This window comes from Lagopus muta, chromosome 1 (assembly GCF_023343835.1).
Source record: "Lagopus muta isolate bLagMut1 chromosome 1, bLagMut1 primary, whole genome shotgun sequence".
Classification (NCBI taxonomy): domain Eukaryota; kingdom Metazoa; phylum Chordata; class Aves; order Galliformes; family Phasianidae; genus Lagopus; species Lagopus muta.
This window is the reverse complement of record NC_064433.1, coordinates 10,900,356-10,928,080: the sequence shown is the minus strand read 5'-3', so window position 1 is coordinate 10,928,080 and position 27,725 is coordinate 10,900,356. Positions and strand designations below refer to the sequence as shown.

Here is a 27,725-nt window from a genome sequence, read left to right as displayed (position 1 = left end):
GCTGTGACTTCAGTCATCTATTGGAAGCCAGATGAAATTTATTCCTTCTATTGACTCCCAGACATAAGACTGAACAAGTGAGAAAAAGAAGAGAGACTGAGGTAAGGTGAATGAGGCTTGTAGCCCTCTTCTTTAGCACTATTTAATCTGTTCATGTGTATGGCCCAAAATTCAACTTGATAGACAGAGATAGATGTTTATTTGAGGTCAAGGAAAGAGCAGGAAAGGAGAAAGTAGTAGCAGAAGTTAGCTAGTCAGTTCACTAGGAAGATACAGTGTTGTGAACTTTAAGACAGTAAGCAACTAGCATAATTTTATCTGAAGGTAATAAAATAAGCAGAATAACTGCTCTTCATCTTTGGGAGGATTATAAATACTGCAGTAAACAGGATCGGGGTGAAAAATTCTACTGAAAATTACCTGTAATTTTAAAAAGTCAGTATAGTATAATATTTATGAAGGTGAAATATTCCCATATGCAATATGACTCAATAATCTGAGACTTTTATGAAATATAAAATCTGAGAATTTTATGAAAATCTGAGGAAGTTAAAAATTATTGCAGAACACTTTAAAAATAGAATGTTATTATGAAGAAAAGACTATCATTTTTAGGTGGTGTCTGAGAGACTTGTAAGACTGTAAGTAGGGTAAGAACTACCAAGAAAACCTGGAGAAAATCCAGAGGAGAGAGACCAAGACTTATAAAAGAATTCATGATCGCTATGCGAAGACTGAATGAACTTTGTTCAATCAATACTATGAAGGGCATAACAATACAGCACTGTGTAACATCATAAAGAGTCTGGTGAACAGTTTTCTCTATGTTAGCTGAAGGGAAATATGCCTAATTATTAGAAAATAAGATCCACAGTGTATACTCACAATCTGGGAGATTGAGGAGCATCTTTCCCTGGATCTCTTCAAGAAAGTAAACTACTATTTATTGCTAGTTTACAGGTTGCTTATCTACAAAAAACACTGTTTACAAATAGCAAAAAGTATGTACAAGGAGCATGTCAGGCTACATGGAGTACTGCAAGATACTAAGAAAAATAGTAAGGCTTTCAGGGGACAGGAATTATTCTTTTTTCAGTCTTCAGCAATAGTAAAAGCCAAAGAAGGAAGAACCAAACACAGGAGGGGAATTCATGATACAGTTTAGGTTACCGATAAAAAGATTGATTTCAGCAAACTATGGGTTGCCATTCTGCTGAGAAACATCAAAGGATAAAAATCTGAGAGATAATTTACACTGTATTTGTTTTGATCTCGAGGAAAGAAATTGGGCTGGAATATGAAAATCATCACAGGGCTTTGGAAGTGACAAAAAATCAATGGAGCTACCAAAACTGTGCTCGAGTTCTCTCAGCTTAGGCTCTTGCACTGCACTACTTTTAATCAGCTGCTGATAATAGTCCTTTACAGATGTGTGTGTGTGTGTGTGTGTGTGTGTATGATGATCAACAGAAAGAGACTGAATGTGTAAGTTCACACCTATTTATTAGGCAGACTAAGGTCAATTAATGGTAAGTATCTGAGCCATATAGTCTGAAATGTTCCTCGTGAGGGGAGTGGAGGTGCAGGGACTGATCTCTTATCCCTGGTAACAGGGATGGGACCCAAGAGAAAGGGATGGAACTGCATCAGGGAAGGTCAAGTTGGATATTAGGAAAAGGTTGTTGACCAGATGACAGGGGGAATGGAATAGGCTGCTCAGGGAAGTGGTCACAGCTGCTGGAGTTCAAGGGGCATTTGAACAATGCTCTCAGATACAGGGTTTGAATTGTGGCTATTCCTGGGTGGAGCCAGGAGCTGTACTCACTGATACTTTATTGATCCCTTCCAATTCAGGATATTCTGTAGTTCTATGATTCTAAATATCAAGATTATGTAGGGTTAGGAAGAAGAAATTGAAGTTTGAGTGCCGAAATAATGAGGATTAAAATAACTGAGGATTAAAATGCTTGGTTGGAGAAGAAATAGAGCAAGAATATTCATATATAAAGATATAGCGTTTCCCAATTAAGACAGATTCCTTTCTCAACAGAATGTAATCACTGAAAGTGCACTATATCTGTACATTTAACGGCCTTTTCCAGGGACAGAACATGGGCAAATCTTAATTATCCACTTAAACGTTTGAAAATGATAGACTGACAAGTTCTTGGAGGGTGTTGGAGCAATTTTTTCTTAGAAGTGTCTGAGCAAGTGCTCCAACTGGCAGTATAGTTTGCCTCTCTTGAAAAGGAGCATACTGCCCGAGAACAAAAAGTTAAAAAGGTATTACCATAGCAACTCATCAAAACATCATACTGCTTACTCAGGCAAGGTCACAAACTTATTGCTGTTTTATTGCTTCAGAAGCTTTACAATGATAGGCAAGGCAATTTATATCTGATTGATGACAGACTTTGAAATAATCTCTGTGTATATAGAAGACTCACAGTTCAACACCAACTCAGGAAATTTCTGGATTTATTCTTATGGTGTTATACAGTAGAAAAACTATCCATTACCAAAATGACAGTCTTAAAAGCATAACAAAAGCCACAGAAAGGAAGAGAGCTAAGAATCACAATAAAAGCACTATAACTGCATTTGGACTTCTTCAATAACTACGTGTGGGAGCAGTGAGACAAGAATGATCATGACTGTGACTTTGTCTTCAGACTTTCTTGATGATGGAAATTTAAACTCTTCGTTCAGGGATAACTAAATCTACAATTACAACATCCTTGGTGGGTACTCACATCACTTTTACAGATACCTCTGCACATGCTTGTGAGAAAAATAACTTATGATGGCTTAGTGTTGAGTTTGTTCTGGGTGTTCTGTAAATGTTCGCACAAATCCAGGATCATTTAGGATCTTTTAGCTTCTAAAACTTAACCTCAAATCTGAAGAACACAGTTCACGTCAATGTTCTTGGTGTAGTTTCTCTCCTGTGCCTCATGTCTTTGTGATATGTCAAATTTTGAAACTCTAGGAGTGTAGGAAAAAATCTGTGTGTGCTTATGTCCTGAAAACTGGACCTGGATGTATCTTTAGGCATTTTGTATATCTACTGTATTTAATATATTTTTTAACATGCTTGTTAACAGCACAGAGAAAGCAGTTGAGTCACAGGATTTAACATATTGTACCTAGTTCATCTGACAGAAGCTTGAAGGCTGCTCCGTAGCCACATAAAGTATGTTTTAATATGGGGAGAAAAGATACTCACTGGCTGCAATTTTAAGTCGTTTGGAGATCACAAATGTAGTAACTAATGTAAATGAGCAATGAAAGATAATTAATTATCAAACAAAAAAAATTTCCACATTGGCTGTATCATGCCTGTCAAATTTCTGACCTTGCTCAAAATAGGGAGGTTTTCTTTTTCTTTTTATGTTAATGCTATACCATTTCATGCAAAAATTCATTGTCTGTCTAAGTTAAAACAGAGTAGAACCAGCAGCTCTGCTGCCAGAGATAGGTGTCCAGCCTTGGTGGAGGGGCTTACTGCATTTTTTATGTTTTTTGAAAAAGCTGTGGCAGAATGACAACTATCCCATTCAGTGTATGGAAGTAATGCTGTAAAACTAATGCTTATGTGCCTCCCAGTATGAAATTAATTTTAGAGGGCATCAAGAGTGACTCTTTACAACTGTCTCTGTGTGTTATAACATCATTCTATCAGGTAGATGGTGATTGAAGCAGGAGAGGAGGAAGGTAGGCTGTATTTTATTTTATTTTATTTTTTGAAGTTTGAGATCCTTCATCCTTTTTTTGGAGTTCAAGATCCTTCATTTTCATCGCTAAGTGCCTTGCACCTACTTTTTTTCCTTTTTGTTTTCACCTTATGCTTCTTATTGGGTTTGTGATGTTTATAGAGGATATTTCAGTCCTATTTCCTTTCTCCTCCCCATTTGAAAACAAGGGAGATGCTCCTGGATGTGAGGCAGGAGAAAAATGGTGGGATGTCACTTCTTACAATGGCAGGACAATGAGGATTGCTATGAGTCCTGGAGATAACCCAGGAGGTCAGTAGAGGTCTGCAGTTATATTATTTTTCTGTCAAGGTCCTGAGGGCACAAATAAACGTTGTTGTCCCTGCTGACTGGGACTGACTGGGACTGGGACATCACACTCTGTCTATGGCTCAGGTTCCCATGCCAGCCCCTGCCTTAGCTGTGAGGCTCTGCCCTGCTGTGATGGTGTACTCCCTACCATCTAAAGACTTTTGATCCTTATACCAAGGCCTCATTCAGACAGTGACTGTGCTACTGGTAACGCCAATTTCTTTACTTTCTCAGATTCATTCTATGATTCTTGCTGGGGCAGATAGCAGCTGGAGTACTGTCTTAAACTGGGTTCTGGAGGAACTTATGGACAGATGTCTCGCTCAAAAGCTGAGGGCCGATTGAGCATGCACTCCATCTTCTTATCCCATAAATAGTCAAGAGTCTAAGAGCCCCGTGAGCTCTCCTGTCCAGCAAGTGGCTGCATGACAGCATCTCCCTCTGAGCAGGGGCACCTCTTAGGTTATTCCTATTGTAGAGATGCTTTCTACCTTAGTGTCAAGAGACACTCTGCTGATACAGATCCTTGGTAACTGACTAATAGTCTTCTAAACTTTGTAAGCTTTCCTAAGATTATATAGTATTAACTATACGCACACAAATCTTGTAGACATAAATGGTTTACCTAGTCTGGGACTAGGATTGGATTCAGCCTCACCTGGGCTCCTTACCTTTTCATTTCAAGAAGTTTAGAAAGCAAGTGGATCCATTCTGAACTTTGTGACTCAGCAGAAGCTTCTCCTCAACCTTTAGAAGTAAACTATAGACTTGGACTAAATTTGGGTCAAGCTGCACCTCTGAGAAGAAGTTTAGGAACTAAACTTCCACTCTGAACCTCTTGATTCAGTAGGAATCTCTCTTGAGTATGCATAATTTTTGTGTTTGTAACTGTATGAAATACTCACTGTGTACAAGCGGGTTTAGGAGTGCCATCTTCTTGGAAAAAAGAAGCACAGGTAATTACTGTGTACTTCCAACACTTTCAACATTAAGCACTGCAGTAGAAGTTCCCATGTTGAAGGCTGCCATTCCTACTTTTAGCTATGGGCATTTCTACAACTTAGAAAATGCAACCGCCCCCCCCCCCCCCCCCCCCGCTCTCCCCCACCAAAATAAAAAGAAAGAAACAATAACAACAAAAACCAAATCAAATCAGTCAAACAAACACTGTATATTTACTGTTGTCCACAGAAAGTGCTGAGTCAGGATTACAGAGCTTATATAATTGGCAAAGATAATGCTTAGAACATTTTAAATTTCCAGAGTGTACAGCCTATGCAATGGAATAGTTAGTCCACACCCTGCAATTTCGGATTAGGGAGCATTGCATTGCATTGCATTAAGCCATATTTTATACAATGTTCTCATTAGGGAACATTTTTTATGGTCATTTTCTTAATGAATAATCATAATAAGTATTTATTCCTTGTTACTGGAATTACACTGCTTCCTTTCTTTCTTTCTTTCTTTTCTTTCTTTCTTTCTTTCTTTCTTTCTTTCTTTCTTTCTTTCTTTCTTTCTTTCTTTCTTTCTTTCTTTCTTTCTTTCTTTCTTTCTTTCTTTCTTTCTTTCTTTCTTTCTTTCTTTCTCTCTTTCTCTCTTTCTCTCTTTCTCTCTTTCTTTCTCTCTTTCTCTCTTTCTTTCTTTCTCTCTCTCTCTCTTTCTTTTCTTTTCTTTTCTTTTCTTTTCTTTTCTTTTCTTTTCTTTTCTTTTCTTTTCTTTTCTTTTCTTTTCTTTTCTTTTCTTTTCTTTTCTTTTCTTTTCTTTTCTTTTCTTTTCTTTTCTTTTCTTTTCTTCTTTTTTCTTTTCTTTTCTTCTTTTTTCTTTTCTTTTCTTCTCTTTCTTTCTCTCTTTCTCTCTTTCTTTCTTCCTTTCTTCCTTTCTCTCTTCCTTTCTCTCTCTCTTTCTTTCTTTCTTCCTTTCTTCCTTTCTTCCTTTCTTCCTTCCTTTCTTTCTTTCTTAGGAAAGTCAACTATTGTGCAGATCAAAAGAGTAAGAATGACTTTGGAGAAAGACAGATTCCTGTGGTTATTTGTATGGTGGTTGTATGGTTATTTTTGATGTTGGTTATTTGTAAATATTATTTGATAGTTCAAACACTAATGGAATACTTCCTGATTACTTCACTTATTTTTATAGGAATTTTCTCTTCTAAGAAAACCTAAGAAAACCTAAATAGAAAATCAAATAGGGGTCTGGAGCACAAATCTAATGAGGAGCAACTGAGGGAATAGGGATTATTTTGCCTGGAGAAGAGGCAACTCATGGAGACCTTAAGGCTCACTTCAACTACCTGAAAGGAGTTGTAGAAAGGTGGGGATTGGCCTCTTCTCCCTAACAATAGGAGTAGAGGGATTGGCCTCAAGTTGTGCCAGGGAAGATTCAGGTTGGACTTTAGGAAAAATTTATTTTCCAAAAGAGTGGTCAGTGCTGGAACGGGCTGCCAGGGAGGTGCCTGGATTTGTTGTCCCTGGAGGTGTTCAATAAACACTTATTGTTGTACTAAGGGACATGGGGTAGTGGGGAAATATTAGTGGTTAGGTGGATGATTGGACTAGATGATTTTGGAGGTCTTTTCCAAACTTGGTAATTCTGTGATTTGATTCAAACTTAAAATTCATCACAAAAACTACCCCCTCAGGGTCATGAGACTCTTGATTGTTTGTGTAAGTCCCTTTGAAAGAACTGTAACAGCGAAATGCCTCACTCGACTATTAAGCATCCCAATGTGTCTATGTTTTGTAACCCTAGAATCAAATGGGATTTAGGTGAAACTCAGGTGAGTAACATGCTCACCTTTCAACAGTGTTCATGGAGAAACTCTTTGTGACACCTTTTGTTAATTCTCTAGTTTGAATGCACTTGTCACAGTCTCTAGAGGAAGAGATTCCTAATCCGCTACATAATGAAAAGGCGCACACCTACACAGCACACCAATTTCAGAGTGCCAAACTGTTACCAGCAACCATACTATCTGCCCACAAAACCTACCTGCCAAATGTTTGTATCTCATAATTTTCTTTATTCAGGCTCCTCCTCAGAGTACTCTGCAGTTAAATTAGTTGAAATGACAGAGGGTTATCTGCAGACAACACAAAGTCACTACAGGGAAAAGTGTGTAAACACTCCTAAAAACGTTTGATAAAGTTAATCTCATTATGAACTTTCTCTCAGAAGTGCTCTTCTGTTCTGTTTAACAGTGACATTTTACTCATCATAACAGGGAGAGGATCATAATTGAGAAACAGAAAGTGGATCATAATTGAGAAACAGAAAGTATATATTCAGTTTAAATTCAGTGGCTGTTCTCCTTGGTATTACAGGAAATACCTAGTTTTCACAAGGATATAAAAACAAGAATATGAGAGCAAACTGAAAGGCCACTTAGCCTTGTATGTCAAACACTGAAAAACAGGAAATACCTATAGAATAATCAAAGAAGATAGCAGGTTTCCCTGAGTACTCCTCCAGCGTCTAGCATGTTGTTGCTTACTGACCAAGAACTTTTGGACTAGATAGAACTGAATATATTCTTTTTAATATATATATTTTCTCCTGGTACTGTCTGAATCCAAGCAAATTAATGGCAGCAAGTAATTTTATAGTTTAACAATATAAAGGCACTTTATTTATGCCCTTTGTTTTACATCCATTTTTGCCTATGGTTTTGTTTCATTTATTCGTCTTCGAGGGTTAATTAGTTTCATTCCTGTACGGAAAGAAAGAATCACACTTTTCTCTGGCCAGTTACAGAACTCTGTCATACCTCAGCAGTCCCTTCTGGAGCATAAAGAGCTCAATATATTTCTCAGCATTCTGTTTGTTATTCAGGAAACATCAGCGAAACTGCCTATTCTACCTAAAATCTCTCATCATTCTGATTTCTCACTGGCAACAGCTAATGTTCTATCAATTTTAGCTCTATTTTCTTCTTGCATAGTCATTTAGCATCATTAAACTTTTCTAGGATTCTCCACGTGCGCTTTTCACCATTACTACCTGAATAAGTTTTTATTAACACTAAATTTATAGGTTCACTATTTCTCATCATTATAGCTATGCTGATCTCCATGAGCCCCAATACAATCTGCAATCTCTAAGCTTTGTAAAATTATTTTAGAAAAGCTTTATTACGTCTTGCCATCTGTTGTCTATCTTTTATGCAGTTCTTCATTTACACAGGATTTTGCTACTGACAATTTGCCACCTTGACTTCTTGTGGAGTATTTGATGGATGATTTTGCTGAATGATTTTTTCAAACTGAAGTGGCTTCATACACAGGATTTCCTGTGTTCATTTTTGCTCAGTTCTTAAAAGAAAACTCTGAGGCACAGCTTCCTTTGACAGAGGAGAGGATTTTATTAACTCTTCCCTGGTACTTACCCACGTCCTTCAGTTATGCTAGAGGAAAGTTCACATCATCTCCCACTTTCAAATTAGCAAGGAAATTTTCTGAGTTCTATGCAACACTGGTATCAGACTACTTGGCCCATACTTGCATATGGATCTAGAAGACTGGACATTCAATAACACAGTCAACTTCCTAAAAAAATTAAGACCATTTCACAACTGGGATAAAGTTCCTTTCAAGCTATTTAAATGTTAGGTAAGAAGCAGAGAAAAAACATAAGTAGTCTCAAAGGAAATTCTTCATATTCTGAAATAAAATGGAATTACAAGTAATACGTTGATGTCATCAGGCTGTAGGACTGAGCTTCTTCATGCTGGCATAGAGATCTAAATGAATGTGATGAAACTAAACACAGGTGCTAAGTTGCTCTTGTGCCTTTGGCAAAAGTACTTTTCTTTTGAATAGAAGAATACCAAACGCATATTCTTTCTCAGCATGACACATTTCACTCATTACTGCAAAACAGCAGGTAAGAAAATGAACCTTAACCTTTATACAGGTGGAGTCAAAATGTTCTTTAGAAAATACGCCAGGATTTTGGAATAGCTGTTCAGTAGTTCAACTCGGCAGAAGACATGGTAGCTAACAGGAGATGATACCAATTTTTGCCACCTTATCAAAACTTTCCTAGTTTCATCTTACTGTAAGTTCCCTTTTCATGCATCCCTTTTTCCTTTTATTTGTGCAGTCCTTCCCTTTCAGATGTCAGCTGTTTACTTTGGCTGCAAAACTACTGTACCTGCTTAAAAAGCTTAGGGATCCTTGCACTTTTTGACGAAATTTTTATGAATATCCATGACTATGTGTCTGTGTTATTTCAATGCCGAAATATATTAAAGTGCTGAAATTTCCAACTGAATTTGTTACACACTGCCTTGTAGCTGGGCCTCTCCTCTGCATTGTAGCCCCTTTCTTTCTTCCCTTCTACTTGCCATTGTGGACTGCAGCCCAGCAGAACCTACTGTTGTTAGAAACAAGCCCAGTATTGCCAATGATGCTGGTACAATTGCCAGAAAATTACCTGTCTCCAACAGGAAAAAAAAACTTTTGCAAATGTTTTCTGCAAAAACCTTTAGGAAAATTCTGCCTTCTGGTTCTATTATCAGCTCAAACTTATGATTTGTTTCTTCTGCATGCTTTCAGTTTCTTGTGGAACTATTATAATCATCATATGTCACTTATTTAAAATAGAAAAACATTATCTTAATCCACTGTCTATATAATTTTGTCTATTGATTAGACCAAATAGATTAATGGGTTAATAGACAGTAGATTAATGCTCTGCTGCTTTGATTTATCTCTAAGACTGAGTTTAAAAGATAAATGCTTCAGGGCTTTTCTGCGTTGATTTTTAACACATTCTACCCTATATAGAATAAAACAAGCTAAAATATAACGACGTAGAATACTGTACAGCAACATTTACATAGTCTGGCTCAGAAGGAGAATTTTTTAATTAATAATTTGTTATAATGTTTTCCCATACCCAATTTCAGTTCCAAAAGTTTTTGAACACTTTTTTATTTCATCCTTTCTCTGATGACCTCCTATTGTCAGAAAGGATTTCAGGACTTTGTTTTACAATCAATCTTTTATGTAATTAAATGAGGATTTATCTAAATATGCTAACATTCTGACTGAACTGAAGAAATCCCTACCATGTACTGCAGTAGATGTTGCATATACTGGTGTGGGTTAAAGGCCCAATAAAAATATCTTAATTCTTAAGATATTCTTAAGATATTTTCTTTGAGGACACAAGTACATAAAGGAATATTTGACAAACTGGATTTATTCTCTGGATTTTGATCTGTACTTAAACAGGTTTACTTAGATTTTGTTTTCTATAATTTAGCACAGAAATCACAATCTAGACACTCAAATAAATTAAATTTCAGTAACTGCTCACAGCTCTCACAGAAGTAAGAATTATCTGTCTTTACCAACCATCGTAATATAGAATAAGTTCTTCCATTACAGATTTTGTAATTGAGCTCTTTATTTTTCAAAAAAGTAAATAAAATATGGAGAACAGCAAAATGCCAGTTCTCACCTCCACCTCCAATATGTGTTCAGAGTGAGCCTCACCTACAGATAATCAAAGCCCAAACTGTGTTGGAGCACCTTCTGTATTTAGGTTCACAATGACAGTGAAAGAAAAATAATTCAGTTTTTGTTCCTGTATATCTGCTTGGCCTTACTTCAGTGGTTTATTCATTACAGATATCAGGAAAATCAACATTTAAAGTGGGAGGTAAGGAAGTGCTGAGGTGGGAGGGAAGGAAAGGTAGGATTTGCAGTCAACATTCAGAGCTCTCATTTCAGTCCAACTCATATGTTGTTGAAGGTTTAACTTGAGAAATTAAGACAAGTGGTTTACACAATATGGAATATTGGAGTGTAATAATATTTAATGCTATTGAACAGTTCAGATAAGCCTTGCCTTAAATAAACACAATAGGAAAATTTGAAAAAAGCAATGACTGTTGCTCTTCATGAAAAAAGCAGATACTCTTGGAAGCTCTCATGGCATGAGAAAACAAATGTGCCAAATGTATCAAAATTCTGTTTGTTCTCTTGCTCCTCAGCAAAACACCAGGATTTGCAGTATATAAACATGCATTATCTATTTATCAGATATGGATATAAGCTAATCAGTAATATGAATAGGCTTGTGATAATACATCTATGAATACAACTCTTTCATTAAGTAATTCTTGAAAGCAGCTTTGTTACTATTAGATTTTTTTCCACACTCAAGCATAGCTCACACTGAATATGTCTGATTTCAGCTATTTTGTTTATAAGTTTCTTTTGGCATCTAGCCCTCAGCGACTCTGTAATTGTGCTTTCTAAATAGGACTATTTTAAATCACTTACACAGCTTGAAGTAACTGCTAATTTGGCCAGCAATTGCATGTGACAGATTTCTAATTGTTAGATGGATGACAAGATGCTAGAAATAAATGATGCATTAAAAAAACCCCAAACAATTAAGAAATCCTCCCTCACACTTAATGACTGAGGCAAGGTCAGTGCTGTCTGCCTTGTGATTAAGTGCTATCTTCCTTGTTTTGTTCACTTACCGACTTCTCTCTGCAGGGAAACTGTGACACTGAGAAATCAGCAGCAGAATATTTTTCTTTTAAGCAATGTTTTTAAGTTGGATTTCTTTCACTTGCTGTGTTTCAGACCATTTCTAAACATAGCGAGTTCCTTAGGTGCTATTGAAAGACCTGAAACTCCAGAATATTTTCTTACATTTTCAGCTAGATTATCAGCAGAAAATCAGGATTAGAAGAATCAGAAGTATAATCAATCAAAACAAAGCTGCCTGAAGAACATTTATGCTAATAGCTTCCTGCATTTGTGTGATTTGAAAACTGCAGGAGAAGAAATTATTTGACAAGGACACTTCAGAAGTGGCATCCAAAAATCATCTGAGTAAGAAAAAAAAAGAGATAAATAATCTTCCATGGAAATGTACTGATCTCCAGTAAAATCACAGAAAGGAATTAGTATACACGCACTTGAAATAAAAACATAATTTAAGTAAACATCTATACCTTTTTTAAGAACTGCTACGAAAACACTGATTTGTGTCCCTCCTTCATTCTTCACGGTTAAGGATCTGATTGTTCCCCTCTGTTACATTCTCACAAGGTCCCGCATGCAGCACTGCACTCTCCTTTGGGTTTCCAGCACAAGGGCAGGTAGCTACTGGAGCTGGTTCAGAGCAGGAACACGAAGATCATCAGAGGGCTGGAGCACCTCTTCTATGAAGACATGCTGAGAGAGCTGGGCTTGTTTAATCTGGAAAAGTCTCCAGGAAGGCCTTTTAGCAGCCTTCCAGTACATAATGGAAGCCTTCAGACAAGATGGTAAGGGTCTCTTTACTATCAGAGAACATAGCGATCGAACAAGGGTAGTGGTTTTAGACTAAAAGAGGTTAGGACTGTATTTGATACTAGGAAGAAACTGTTCCCTATGAGGCAGTGAAATTGTACATGCCAAGTCAGTGGAGGTGTTCAAGGTCAGGTTAGACGAGGTTTTCACAGGATCATAGAATTGTAGGGGCTGGAAGGGACCTTGAGAGATCATCGAGTCCAACCCCCCTGCCAAAGCAGGCTCCCTAGACCAGGTTGCACACATAGGCGTCCTTGTGGGTTTTGGACATCTCCAGAGAAGGAGACTCCACAGCCTTTCTGGGCAGCCTGTTCCAGTGTTTCATCACCCTCACTGTGAAAAAGTTCTTACACACATCTGTGCAGAACTTCCTATGCTTCAATTTGTTGCCATTCCCCCTTGTCCTATTGCCTTGCACCACTGAAAAGAGTCTGGCCTGTCACTTTGCCTCCCACACCTTAGATATTTATAGACACTGATCCGATCCCCTCTGAGTCTCCTTTTCTCAAGGCTGAACAGACCCAATTCACTCAGCTTTTCCTCACAGAGAGATGTCCCTCTGAAGGACCCTTTCCAGGACAGTTTTTTTTGTACAACCTGATCTGGTAGGAACCGTATCTGTCTGTGGCAGAGAAGTGGAGACTTGATGACCTTAGAGACTCTTCCAACCCAAACCGTTCTTTGATTTTATGAAATCAACTGTGAAGTTGATTTCTCTTCTGCATATAGTTTTCAAATTATTTTCACTGTTTTTTATAAATAAGAGGTACACTGGCTTAAAATGATGATTTTCTCCCAAGAATTAAGTAAAAATAGTAGAATCCAATATTTAAAATGTAGTCTTAACAGTTATCCAAGTGCCGATAACATTTTGCAAAAACAGAATTTTCAACACAAATACTCCCAGTCACCAAGAATAATGAATAAGGCATTAGGAGTTAAGAGACTGATTGCTCTACAATAATAAAAATATATTTTTTTCTCCAGTGTTTTTTTTTTCCAATAGCTATAATTGCTAGAAACTTACTTTCTTTTTCAGAAAAGAGAGCTGAGATACTTACATTAACACTTATTAACTCTCTCTATATATATTAACTCCATAAATGGGAGCTTAACAATGTCAAACATTGTAGGATCCAAAGTAAAATAATGAAATCATTGGGTAACACTGATTTAATTGAAGTCAGTTAACTGATATATTTCCATTGGTTTTCTGTTTCATATTTTCACAGTAATCTCTGTCTCTCTCTTTTTGCTTAATTTTTTATTTTCTTTGTAATTGTTAATATCTCTTTAGAATCTTTACTTTTCTCCCAATTTCCTTCCATATTTTAGTCGTGCTTGAGAACTGCTGGTCTATTTACTGTCTTGTCCCTTGAGGCTGTTCAGTCACCACTTAAGCCTCATTCTCTTTTATTAACAACAGTTTCCTTTACCCTTTTACATACTCTTTGGAGCTGAAATTTGCCTCCCAGCTTTCCTACAATTGGGTATTGTTTTATGTGGAACAAAATGATTAAACATAAAAAGAGAAGCCAAGTATCTTTGAGTTATTGGCCTCTGAATAGTCATTTTTGGCACTTATTTATGTGTGACTTGTGCAATGTCAAGATCTGTTTCAATCCCAACGTTCTTTGCTATTGACTTTCCGGTTTCACATCGGCTGCTGTTCTTCCCACAATTTCTGCCAGAGCCATTAGAGATTCCTGTGTAGTTCCAAGTCCTCACAAAGTGCAAAAAGCATTCTCATGACATTTTCTTCAGTAACTTCTCCATTTAACAAGCATCAGTGCCCATTATTACTGTCCGGTAGGGGAGATAGTCTTTGAGCACAAGATACACACATTTCCATTTTCACATCTGCATTCTGACAATTATAATAATGCAAATGGCAGAGGATTTTGAACAAAAGTCATAATTTGGACTTCTCATTAATTAAAAAATCTGCATATTCCAGAAGGAATAGGAGAGGTTCAATGGGCTGTTTAAGCTTGTAAACTTTGAAAAAAGGAAAAGAAGTGTTTATTCAAGTTTGAAATAGGTTTAAATTCTTATTGCTGGTGAACTCACAATGCAGCTTTTCTTCAAAGAAACAAGAATATTACTGCCACTTGTATATTTCCTTAAGGGAGATTTTATTTCAGAACTGTAACGTACAGATATATGAATCTTAGAACACATATAAAAGTTTTAAAAACAGAAGATATAAAAAGTAAATTTTCACATTAAGATGTTTTGGTTATTCTCTGACAATAAACCTGGGACCTTATTTTTAAAAGAATGTGTTTTGAATTACTTCCTTCATTTAGAGTATGTCTACTGAGTTGACTTTAGACATAAAATTTGGGAAGCAGAGCATGAGCTCATGAATTCAGATTACTATTCAAAAAAATCTGATTTCCCCCCCCCCCCCACAATATTTTAATTAATAAATAATCAGGTGGTTGGTTTTTTTTTTTTTTTTTAATTTGATGTTGCAGAAAAAGAAGGGCTTGTATGAATTCTTTGTAAAGCTTATGGCTTTAATTGCTGCACCTTCATTTGCTCTTAATACATATTTTGTAAATCAAGAACTCATGGAAAAAGTGTTCTGAGAATGGATGTGCTTAAACACACACAGGGTATAGAATCATAGAACCATAGAATGACTTGGGTTGGAAGAGACCTTAAAGATCATTGAGATCCAACCCCCCTCCCACGGGCACATTTGCCAACCACTAGGTACCATCCAGCCTGGTCTTGAGTACCTCCAGGGATGAGGCATGTATAGTTTCTCCAGGCAGCCTGCTCCAGTACCTCACCATACCCTAAGAATTTCTTCCTAATATCTGATCTAAATCTCCCCTCTTTTAGTTTAAAGCCTTTCTCCATTGTCTTACCATTATCAGACTGTGTAAAAGTTGATCTTCCTCTATTTATATGCTCCCTTTAACTACTGGAAGGATGCAAAGAGGTCTCCCTGGAGCCTTCTCTTCTCTAGGACAAACAAGTTGAGCTTCCTCAGCATTTTGTCATAGAAGAGATTCTCCAACCCTCTGATCATTTTTGTGGCCTCCTCCGGACCTGCTCCAGCAGCTCTGCATCATTCCTATGCTGGTGGACCTCAGGTCTGGATGCAAAACTCCAGATGGGGCCTCACAAGGGCACAGTTGAGGGGGACAATCACCTCCCTCTCCCTGCTGGTTGCCCATCTTCTGATGGTCATACTGACAGTTGGACTTATGGGCTGCAAGAGCACCCTGCTGGCTCATGTCCAGGCTTTGGACCATTAAGATCCTCAAGTCCTTCTCTGCAGGGCTGCTCTCAGGAGTTCTCTCTGATATCTGGGATTGCCCCAACCCAATTGGATCATCTTGCACTTGGCCTTGTTCAACCTCATTAGTTTCTTGCGTGCTCACTTTTCTAGCTTTTTTAGCATTTTTTTCTTTTTTCTTTTTTTAGTGGTATGAGCAAACTCGCTAAGGGGACACTCAATCCCACAATCCAGGTCATTGATAATGATTTTGAAGAGAGTTGCTGGGGGAATCACTTGTTGTCAGCCTCCACCTGGACATAGAGCCATTGACCACAACCCAGTCATGTAACCATCCGACCAATTCTTTATCCACCAAACAGTCCAGCTTTAAAGTCCATATCTTTTTGACTTAGAGATAAGAATTTGATGTGGGACTATATAAAAAGCCTTGCAGAAGTCTGGATAGATGACATCAGTCACTCTTTCTTTGTTCCTTAAATACCACGTAGCAGGCCACAAGATTGGTCAGGTACTGTCTGCCCTTCATTAAGCTGTGCTGGCCATCCCAGACTACCACCTTGTTTTTCTTGTGCATGTATACTAGAAATCAATACTGGTTCAAGAGATATAAGACATGCTCAACCTCACAATTTCAGAAGAAGTATGACAGATACCGCTTATGTTTGGAAAATACTGGGAGCACAAAAAAGTGAAAAAAGTTAAAGACTGCTGAGACGAAAAAGAGATTTTAAGAATCTTTCCAGTAGGAGAGAAGCTGAGCATGTGACTGTCCTGCTGGGAAAATTCCTCATATATATATATATATATATATAGTTTCAAGTCTTGGGAGTTTCCAGTATATTATCGGCTCCCCACATCTCCCAGCTTCCCTGTGGGCTCTGTGGGAATTTGATGTGAATGCTGTCAGCTGGGTAAATCTTTCAGGGATGGGTTTTGGTTGAACAAGGAACTACATTACCTGACAATTTCTAAATTCAAACCAGAATGTAACTCTTGAACATGCAAAGAAGATATTAAAAGTAGATAACGTTCTGGTTACAATTTTATTCATGATTTTGAGACAGTCAGAGTCTCTATTAACAAAAACCAAGTAAAACATTTGTTTCAAAGGCTCTAAAACTTCATAAACTCAAAGTATATTTATCATGTTAAGGATGAGGCCACTGAACTCTCCAGGACGTAATTAATTCCCGACTTTTTGTAAGTTAAAATTGTTCCTGATAGCCTTATTTTAACTGGTGTCAATTATTCATGCAATAAAAAACAAAGACTCCTCTTGTGAGTAGCTTCTGAATATAAATGCACTGCTATATTTTAGATCTTCTGTTATTAGAGAATACCAAAATGCATAGCATACATACCAAATATTTGTAAATGTAGTATTTCTTCAAGAATATCACTCAGCATTGTATGTTTCTGGATTTAAGACATGCTTGGTAAGCCCTAATATTGAACTTAATAATATATGAATATCTTATTAATTAAAAGCCATAATTAATTCATTGAAGAAAACATCTTGTTGCGATTGCGTCAGCTCTCTACTAATCTTAGGCAGAACATTGCAAACAAGAGTGTTTAGCAAGTTTTAATTGTTAATTAATTATATATTAAATTAATTGCTTATTAATTAAAATATGGTGTAATGAAGAATAAGAAAATATAATAAAAATCTAACTGAATCAGATAGAATAGGACAATGTTATGTTGCAATTATTTAATAACGTGTTATGAACTCTTTCAACTGAGATGAAATTCACCCCTAGCAAAACAGAAACAATGGCCACAGGCCGTTTTAATTCAAGGTACTTCACTGTATTAAATTCTATTAACTGCAGTACTTTCTCAAGATGAAACTCTTTCCATAGCTCATAAAACTCAGAATGAAATAGGTCCCAATTACAAAATAAAGATGAGATCATCCTAGATAAATCTTGTATTATTATTATTTTATTAGTTGCTGCTTTCTTTGAATTTAAAAAATTCAAAACTAAATTGAAGCTATTTCAGAAATCCTAGAAAGCCATAAAGATCTTTGGAGTGACTATGTACAATACTTGGTGTGGTATTATATAGGATAATATTCCCTCTTATTTGTTTACTAAAAAAGGAGACACAGCATCTCACACTGGGAAATATTCTGAGTAAAAATTTTCCAGAGGAATAGGCACTCATGGCAGATAGCCCTTAGAAACAATTGTTACTTATCATCTAGTAAGAATGAGAGGACTCAGCTCCTAGAAAGATCTGTTCTCAGCAGACAGTGAAGAGATTTCAGATACACATTCAGATATCTACAATGTGGACAACTAAAATTGGAAAAGAGAATCATAATCTCTCAGTTTATTTCTTTCACTTCACAAAATTAATGTTGATTCACAATCAACTAAACATTTTTCTTTTTTAAAAAAAAATTGTGGTCTGTTACATATTTTTATTTGCTTGTTTGGTTTTAACTGAGATTGATAGCTTTTAGACCTGGAAGATTTGACAGAAGTTCACAAACAGGAAACTCAGTTCTGCTACAGCACATGAGGACTTTACATTACCTTCACAACTGGGAACCACAGTGTGAAGATTTCCTTCAGTGAGGTGGTATTCATTTCATGTATACTTATAAACCAACTTACGCTGGATTTTGATCCTTAGAACTGTAAGATCCAATTAAGACATATTTTAGGTGATCCAGAAAGATGTGGCAGTGAAATCAGAAATTGTATACATTTGCATTGGGTCTATACCTCAGAAGTTGATCTTGTCCCATCTACACAATTTTATCACATTTTCAGTGCACAACATCCAGTTCATAGTGTGAATTATACATGAAGTATTAAAACAGAGCTTAGAGGAGGCATAGTTCTAAAAGTGGAAATCTGTTATGAGCGAATTTAATCTGAAGAAAAGGAAGGGTACAGAGAAATACAGTGGCCACATTAATGGAGGCAGTAGTACCTCAAGGTTGACTGAAGCAATAATACAGTACATGTGGCAGTATGCCAAAGTAATAGAGCTGTGTTACTCCCCTATTCTTCAGGTGAGGAGCTTGAATGGTATGAAAAATATAGCTTGGCTAAGCTGTGTGTAACACAATTTCAAAGGTCTTTGTAAGCACAAGTCCATCTAGTCACATGTGTTTCAGTGTGAGGCACACGCATATGAAATTGCAAGAGGTAAGAGAACTCGGTTACGCACCAAGGCTTTGGAGACATGTTTTGAATTTGAAACAATGCACCTATATGTGCATTCATGTGTATACTATATGTATGTTCTCATATTTAGCATCCATGAAAATATTATCTCACCAATTCATAAGGCAACATATGTCTAGGATGCCAAGATTAAGATTCTTTTCATTACATTCAGATGAAGAATCAAAATCTCTGCTGTCTCCAAATGACTAAGTGATTCTCTTTTACTAGGATTTGTATGGGGTTGGTCTATCAGAGGATTCTGCCAGGATTGCTGTTGGAAGGCCATAAATTAATCTATACAACTGTTTTGATCTGATAGAAGGAGATTTGTACAGATCACTGAGTGTACATATGCTGTTTAGCTATAGATAGATTACAGCTGTAGAAATTAAAACGGCTGGAAGACACACAGTAGATAAACTGACTGATATCAACTGGGTGCTCTCTGTAGTGTTTGATCAAGATTCTGGCATGCTTCCATGTGTACATGGACTTTGGAATAGAGAATGTTTGGTAATTCCTAGGTTGGATAAATGTTGTAAAAACTGTTTTCACACGCCAGGAATTACAGAGGGATGGAATTTCTTGTTACACTAAGGTGCGATGTTGTGATGGGAATTGCAGTCTGCTCACTTGAGACTTTCAGGGGTAGTGTTAGTGATATGATGAAGATTTATTCCTAAAGAGGAGGTGGGCAGCAGCCTAACAGCAAGGTTTAAGTACGGAAGATGAAGTCTGCATCAAATAGAATCTGGCAGCTGAGTAAAGGAATTTGGAAGGAAAGACTGGTGAAAAACTAACAAGAAAGCCACTAACCAAGAAGAATGCACAGTGGAAGTAATAGCTACCAGAAGCTGGAGGAAAAGAGTATTTACATGCCTGTAATCCTGTGGCTGAGACTACTCAGATAGGCTTGGGAGTGCCCTGCTGAATCCTCTCCAATACCATTTAGGGAATCTGATAAGTGGCTGTTGTTACTTTTTCCCCAAAACAGAGAAGACTGGGTATAATTAGATGGAGGGTGTGCACTCCACCACAGTGCCTCGGGTGCTTCATGCTATGCTCTGTCTTTGCAAAGCACAAGGCAGTGGTGAAGGATACAGCCTATTACGTTTCTAGCTGCTGTGGGATGGAAAGGCACTGCACTGGCAGTCCAACATTTCTACTCCTGCACTGAGGCTGCATACAGAGAAGTCCGTGCTGCTCCCAGCTTCTTCTCAGATCCTCTCTCAGTTCTGGAACAGGTAAGTGGAGGATGAGGATCACCTTTCCTTACTTAGAAGATCTGCTTTGTGTATGGGCAAAGCTGCTGAAGATTCATTTTCTTGGAAGTAGGAGCACTTCAAAAAGCATGACAGCTGGACAGGGAAAAAGTAGTTGGCAGGAGCACCACGAGCTTTGTCTTTTGAGACTATTGGAAGGAATACTAACAAGAACACATTACAGGATTAAGGTAGTAAACAGTAATTATTTATAATGAATCTTTTCATATAAAAATCATATTTGTACCTAAGAGCACTGATAAAAATGTCTTTCAGTTTCCCAGTTGCAGTCAGTTTTTGATTAAGTGATAAGAAAGTCTAGGACTAGGACTTCAAAAAGGGGGAAAATGGGTAGAAGAAAGAAAGAAGTAATATGAGAGATTTGAGGAGACATAAATACTAATAGCATGGGACAAATATAGAATTGATGGAAAGCTGCAAATTCTGGAAGTGAGGGAGAAAAAAAACAACACAATACCTAGCATATAATTTGATGAAGGAGGAGACAGATGTGAGGAGATACTTAATGGAGGAGTGACCACTGAGATGATAGGTTGAAAGGTGAGAGAGAGGGAGACAGGGAGCTGGAGGAGGGTGGAGATTCTATGGGAAGGAAATAGGAGTCAAAGGTATCACATGTAGAAAGGGAGGCAGAAGGGAAGTCTGGCAACAAGCTGAAGGCTGCAGCTGCGAAAGCCATACAGGAAGCAAGCGACGGGTCTCCAAGAAGACCAAAGGTAGAAAAGCAATATTTATATAAACAAATAAGTCAGAAAATATTCATAAATGGAAGTTTCTGGAGTATTTTTTTCCCTTTCCCTTTTCTTGTTTCTTCATTTTCTGACAGGCTTTAAAGATGGAGCTTTGCAGAAGGCAAGGCAAAGAGGTTTATGACACTGGTTGATTCCTGTGTGCATGCAACAAGTAGCATTCTAGCCCTTGTCATGCTGTCTCACTTCAGGGTTTTGTTAACCCTCTATGAAAGGCCATGACAGCCAGGCTGCCACTGTTGCTGTTTGCTGTAACTGTCTGTTAGAAAGTGCTTCAATCTGCTGTTCAAATCCAAAAGTAAACTAAACCCTGGACAGTTCATCACTGCTGTGAGAAAAGGATCTTGCATGGATCCAAAAAGGCAGCAGGAGAAAGCAGTGACTATCATTTGACTTATATGTTCTATTAGACATAGATCAGAACCAAAGCCTGTGAAGTTCTTTAAAAATACCAATGAATTGGAACATCTGTATCCACAGATGTGATCCCTCATTCTGATCTGTCTGTGCTTTATTTAACTGAGAATACAAGCCTGAATCTAAAGAGTTATTTCCAGCATGAAATGCCTCACCTGCCTTGCAGGGTCTTGTGGGGATTAAGTAGGATTTAGACTGTGTTTGCAAAGAGTTGTTGCAAAGACAAGAAGCAATTAAACTTGTTCTGGATTGGCAACACGGAACTGACACATTGTCTGCAAGTGCTGCGTTATTGCAGAGGTTAAGGAGTGCTGAGGCAGGGGTTAGTGCTGAAAGGATTTCTTACAGCTGGTCTTTCTTGCAAAGCAGGAGGGTGAAAGAGTATTAACTTTGGCATCACTTGAGACAGTTTGTCTACTGCAACTTTCTGTTTATCTTTGTGGCCTCTGTCGTCTTTGCACCCATTGGACACTGGGCAGCTGCAGAATTGCAGTAGAACTGCTGCAGAAACTCATTTTTTCTGTAAGGAGCTAACTTAGCAGACACCCTCCATACAGGTATGTAACCCTGCTTCTGAACTGAATGCAATTTCTCAGCAGACAGCTGCACACTGTATTACTGTACATTGTATTAGCACACAACTGCTATGAAAATACTACTACATGTCTTAAGTACTGAAATCAAAGGGATCATTCAGTTTCTATTTCTTGTCTGCTTATAATTCTAAGAGCCCATTTACTAGAATTTATAAATAAATATACTGCCAATAAAATGATTTAATTGCATATTAATATATTGTTAATTGTAAAGTAATTAAAATGAAGATACTCAAAGTTTCAAACTGTCTATAACAAGTATATATAATCATTTTGTCTGTGAGGCATTATCTTTTATATGTGTCTGTGTTACATATGATTATATATATTTATTACAAACGTGAAAGGAAAGAATCATGTGGTATGGCTGCTTATAAAATAAATGTGTTAGAAATGAATGTGAAAATCCTGACATAATAATGGACAGAAAAATGTGTATGTCTGAGTAGATTTACAGTTATAATTCATGCCCAATAAAGATTCTGATGTAACATTCTGAGATAACTCAGAAAATGTACTGTAACCATGCATATACTAATCTGTTCTGCTTTAGTGATCTGATTCTCTTTCAAAGCAGATGTAATCACTATGATAGAAACTCAATTATTTTTTTTAAATTGTTAAAAATACCCTATTTATGTAAAAATTGTAGTCTGCAGTTGTTCAGTGTCAGAGTTTGTTTTGTTTTGTTTTTTTTTCATGCCCTCAAGTTACGCTTCATAGACCCATAATGAGCACAGACAGGAAAATAGTGAAAAATGCTTTTTTTTTTTTTTTTTTTTTAACCAGTTAAATTATTGTATTTTGGATCTACTTTGTATGTAACTGATAGTTACATGTGTATTTCTGTAACATGTTTTCATCTGAAAGTATAGTGTCATGTCTCAGCATCAGAATAGTGTATAATCTGAGAAGTTCAAGGTATCTATTAGCTGCCCGTTTCTTTCCCTACCAGAGCACAAATTTCACCACTAGTATGTTTTCTACTCGTCTGTTCTTCGTAGTTGTTAACTCTTTCCTAATGTGCAGTAACTCTTCACATGTTTTCCTAATCTCTCTAGACCTTCAGCTGTTGCCAAGGTATCTTTTTGTGGCCTAGCTCACCAGATCCATAAGGAAAGGTTATAGAAGGTGAAAAACGGTTGTAACACATTTTCTTGAAACAGTCTGAATACTGCTCTGTCATGCAACTGTTAGGCAAGACCCACACAGTCTGTACTGCTGCTGTCAGCTGATGGGGAAGATGTGGTTTTCTCGAGCGTTTCCATTAGCTCTGTGCTGCTATAGCAGTTGTCTCTGATATCCCCTCGAGAGACAAACCTGCATCAGGAAGGACTTTGGCCCATATTAATTGTGTAGATAATGTTTTCTGTTTTCCTTTCTTCTAGTAGGAAAGCTTCTGTCTCCTGGCAGAGGTCTGGGTCTCCAGATTCTACTTCAGCTACTGATTCTGACTCACAAGGAGAAGATGGTAAATTGTCCCAGGACATAGGACTATTTAAATAAAGACCCCTCTGACCCCTTTGAACTTGGGCTGGAATAATAACAGATACATATACAGACTGGGAAAAGAACTCCTTGAGAGCAGCCCTGTGGAGCTGGAGTTCCTGGTGAATGAAAAACTGAACATAAGTGTGCTCTTGGAGCTTGGAAGGCCAGTGGTATTCTGGGCTCCATCAGAAGAAGGATGGCCAACAGGGACAGGGAAGTGATTGTCCCACTTTGCTCTGCCCTCATGAGGCCCCATCTGGAGTACTGTGTCCAGGTATGGGGTCCCCAGCTTGGTAAAGATGAGGAGCTGTTAGAGAGGGTCCAGAGGAGCCCACAAATATGATCAGAGGGCTGGAGAACCCTCTGCTACCAAGACAGGCTGAGGGAGCGGGTTTTGTTCAGTCTGGAGAAGTGAAGGCTCCAGGGAGACCAATATTTGAAAGAAGATTATAAACAAGAGAGAAACCAACATTTTTACCCAGATAGGTAGTGATAGGACAAGGGGAAATGGTTCTAAACTGAAGGAAGGGAGATTTATATTAGACATCTGGGGGAAGTTTTTCATTAGGGAGTGGTGAGGTGCTGGAACAGGCTGCCTATAGAGGTTGTGTATGCTCCAATGGGGCCCTGGACAAGTTGATATAGTACCAGATTTGGAGATTGGTGGCCCTGCCTGTGGCAGGGATATTGGAACTTGATGATACTTGGAGTCCCTTCCAACCCAAGCCATTCTGATTCTATGATTAAAAGGATCGAAGGATTAGAGGATTAGCCCAGGTTTTTGGTTTTTTTTTCCAATTTTCCTTTATATTTTTCTTTTTCCTGGAAGTAGGTTTATCATTTGGCTTTAATGCTTCGTGTTTATGGTAGAAATGAAGTCTTGGGGTAGATCTGCATGTTGCTCAGACCAAGGATGTCTCTCCAGGCCTGGAAGATGTCACCTAAAAGAATAAGTTTTCAATTACTTGCCAGGACTCCATCACCAGGGAAGTCACCAAAATGTTAAAATTGGTTCTTAATTTATTGGAAAACTCACTTGTAAGTATTGCACAAACAAAATTCTGGTGTAGCTGGTAGGCAAAAGCTAATATAACAACTACCTTGTCATTCATCAGAGCCACTTCCACTGTCTGGTTGGGATGATTCATTATGATGGCTGTTTCTCAACCAGGTATTGCACCAGTGAAGGCGTTTAAAATTACTCTATTATTCTGTGACTTCTAAGCCAAGGAGCAGAGTTTTGCAAGAGGTGGAACATGTCCAAGTGAGGGCAAGATTTGTTAAATTTCACTTGTCTTTCAAAAGATATCTGTTTCAAAATTTTTCTCCCTTACCATAAAAGCCTGCTCTCTGTGTCCTCCTTAAGTTTCTAATAGAAAAGTCTCTGGCATTAACAGACTGACCCAGACCTTTAGCTAACAGACGTTTATAGGCCTGTGTTGCTTCAGGCTCACACAGAAACTAGAGTTGATATATTACATATTCTGTATTGTGTTCATTTCTACATTCTGAATAGCTCACACAAACACATGGGAATGGAAAAGATGAAGCTTGCTCTACCCCTGCCTCTGTTATGCTTTCATACCTGCAAAAATGAAGTGAAAATAGCTTTTAAATGGAACTTTGAGAACTGAGAAAGGCAGTAGTTCATGCATGCTGTCGTGACTAAAGAAGAATGCAGAATGAGTATTTCTGGGTAGAAAAGAATTGAAATGGCTAATGGGTCTTCTATTGCCCATTTTGCCCTTAAATAACTTAGTTGCAGTTTAATAGAGAAACACATAATTGGCAGGAACCAAATGTATCACACTCTTTCCACTGTACTACTGCCAAGTTGGCTTGAGTCAGTAGTATTTTAAGATGCTTTCCATACCATCAGAGCACACTGAGTATCACAAGGGATAGCACCTTAGGTAAAACTTCATAGAACTGAGAAAACTGCTTTTGAGAGTCACTATTGGGTAACGAAAGAGCAGTACAGCAGTTCAAAATGAGTCTTCCGGGGTATTCTGGTGGGATCATGTATGGTGTGCTTGGGAGGATCTTTTTGCAGGCTGAAGCAGGCTGAAGACTGCTTGATATGAGTGGCTGCAGTATGCATTATGGGATGCACTGGAAAGCCTTGAAGGCCAACACATGCAGTAAATTTTATGATGCAAGGTGGGCAAAAAATGCTACAACACCTCTGCAATTTTTGGCCAAACTTTCCTTTGATGTCAGATAGCAAATATTTTGAACTTTTTCCATTAAATTTTCTATTTGCTTTGCAACTTGTTTGCACTCACCAAAACCTTGTGTAACTGTCATGGTACTATTGATATAACACACTGATGAAAGGACGAGCTGAAAATCTCACTGGGGAGCCTGACCAGAGTTGCTCTAATATTAACTATTGAAAATTTAGATGTCTAACTTAAGCAAGTCATTTTGGTGCAAATCATTTAGGAGAGGACAGGAAATCAATGCCTCTCTCTTCCTTAGTTCATATAGTTAATTTTCACATGGTTAATATTATTTGCAACAATATTTGTAGATAACGTTAGATAAGAAAAGAATTGCTATGAAAATTAATTTAAGTCCTTAAGAGAGGAGATGTTAAAAGCAGAACTGACACAACTGAAGTATCTTAGTATTTCCCTCTTTAAAGTGAAGTTAGTACTCTATGCCATGTAACCCTCTTCTTTCCCATGGCTTTTGGAAAATAAGATAGCACAAAATGCCAGTCACAGTGAGAGTAGCTGAGACAAAGACAGTGCAAATATCATTTAGGAAAAGAAAATTCTGTTTGTTTATTTATTTATTTATTTTTATTTGATTGGTGTTTTGTATTCAATTTATTTTCAGGCAGTATCTTCATGTAGGTGAACGTTCGCACTAGGGGATCCTCATACGCAATAGGAACAAAGCAAATTGTTGAAGCTGTCCAAGTGGAAAGCTTGCTTACTGCTTTTGTATTATATGATTAGGTGATACACAGCAGGTTTTCACTGCCAGAGGAAACCACATTATCTTTTGTGAATACAAAACTTTACTCCATATAAAAGAACATTTCCTAGTATCTCTCATGCATGCAGAAGGGCAAAATTCTTATCTAGCTGGTGGCATATTGCACATTTTCTTCTGCAGATGATTCAGTTTCCTCATTGTCCTCCTTAGTAAATCAGAGTTCATAACAGAAGACAAGTGTGCTGAATTGGAATGAGGTTATTTGTGAATAGAAGACACTTGCTCCTATTTTTGGTCTTATGAATGCTTTGAATTTGTCATGACTAAGTATGATACAACCCTTCTTGTAGGACTTAATAACTTTGGGTAAACCTGAGAGGACCAGTGCGTGGTGACAGCAGGATTTTGAACTACCCAAAACAAACTGTTGCTTTTTCTTGCCATAAAAGGGGGTAAACATAATTTCTCACACCTTTACTTCAAAATAGGAAGAGTAGCTAAAATATTTTAGAAAGACTTTAGAAAGGCTTTGAATGCTGACAAGATTAACTTCATCTTCTACTGTACAGACTGACACTTTATTTTAAAAATATTTATTTTAAAATCTTTCTTCCTTTTCTTTCTTTCTTTCTTTCTTTCTTTCTTTCTTTCTTTCTTTCTTTCTTTCTTTCTTTCTTTCTTTCTTTCTTTCTTTCTTTCTTTCTTTCTTTCTTTCTTTCTTTCTCTCTTTCTCTCTCTCTCTCTCTCTCTCTCTCTCTCTCTCTCTCTCTTTCTCTATTTCTCTTTCTCTTTCTCTTTTCCTTGTTATTTCTGTTCAGAGAGTGCAAAAGTAATGATAAGTGTTTCTTGGAGTTTTCTAATGTTTTGAATGTTAACATCAGAGAAATGAAGAAAACCCAGCAAGTGGCTTTTCTGTGAGTGTGGAATCATGCCATACAAAGTCATTCCTTAGAATACATCAGAGAATTTCCACAGGAACATGGGAACATTTATGTGGACATACCTCAGAATTCAAATTATGTGAACCATAACAGTATGTCATCCCCTCTGATAGATAGGATCTTAACTTAAAAACAAACAGAACCCCAACCTCCCAAAAAAACCCCAAACAGAATAAGTTGTTGTGTATTTAGTTACCCCACACCATACAGAAAGACTGTATCTCTCCTCATTTGCTCCTTCTATGTTTAGAAAGCATGCCAAAGAAAGTGATTTCCAGAAGTCCCTATTATAAGTTGTCTAAAAAAAGCCAGGAATTATGCTAATCTCATTAGAATTTTCTTATCAGTGGTATAGTTACATCAAGAAATGAGGGTAGAGTTCATACAGGGTGCTTCCTGTGGTTTTCTATGTTTTCATCAAGTATATGAGTGTCATTTCTCTACAGTCTCTTTGTGAAAGCACGCTGTAAATTCTG

General features: G+C 37.4%; 1 protein-coding gene across 3 annotated transcripts in view; it reads left to right on the top strand.

Annotated features, from left to right (window-relative positions):
- Positions 1 to 20,046: 20,046 nt before the first annotated feature.
- Positions 20,047 to 27,725, top strand: part of CD36 (CD36 molecule) — a 39,056-nt gene continuing 31,377 nt past the window's right edge. Inside the window, exon 1 of one of the 3 annotated variants that reach the window (XM_048953530.1) lies at positions 20,047 to 20,070. The gene's annotated coding sequence lies outside the window, so the exon portion shown is untranslated. Of the gene's footprint in view, positions 20,071 to 20,712; positions 20,826 to 21,665; positions 21,833 to 27,725 lie in introns of those variants that run through there. The other 2 variants (XM_048953513.1, XM_048953520.1) reach the window with 2 other exon arrangements.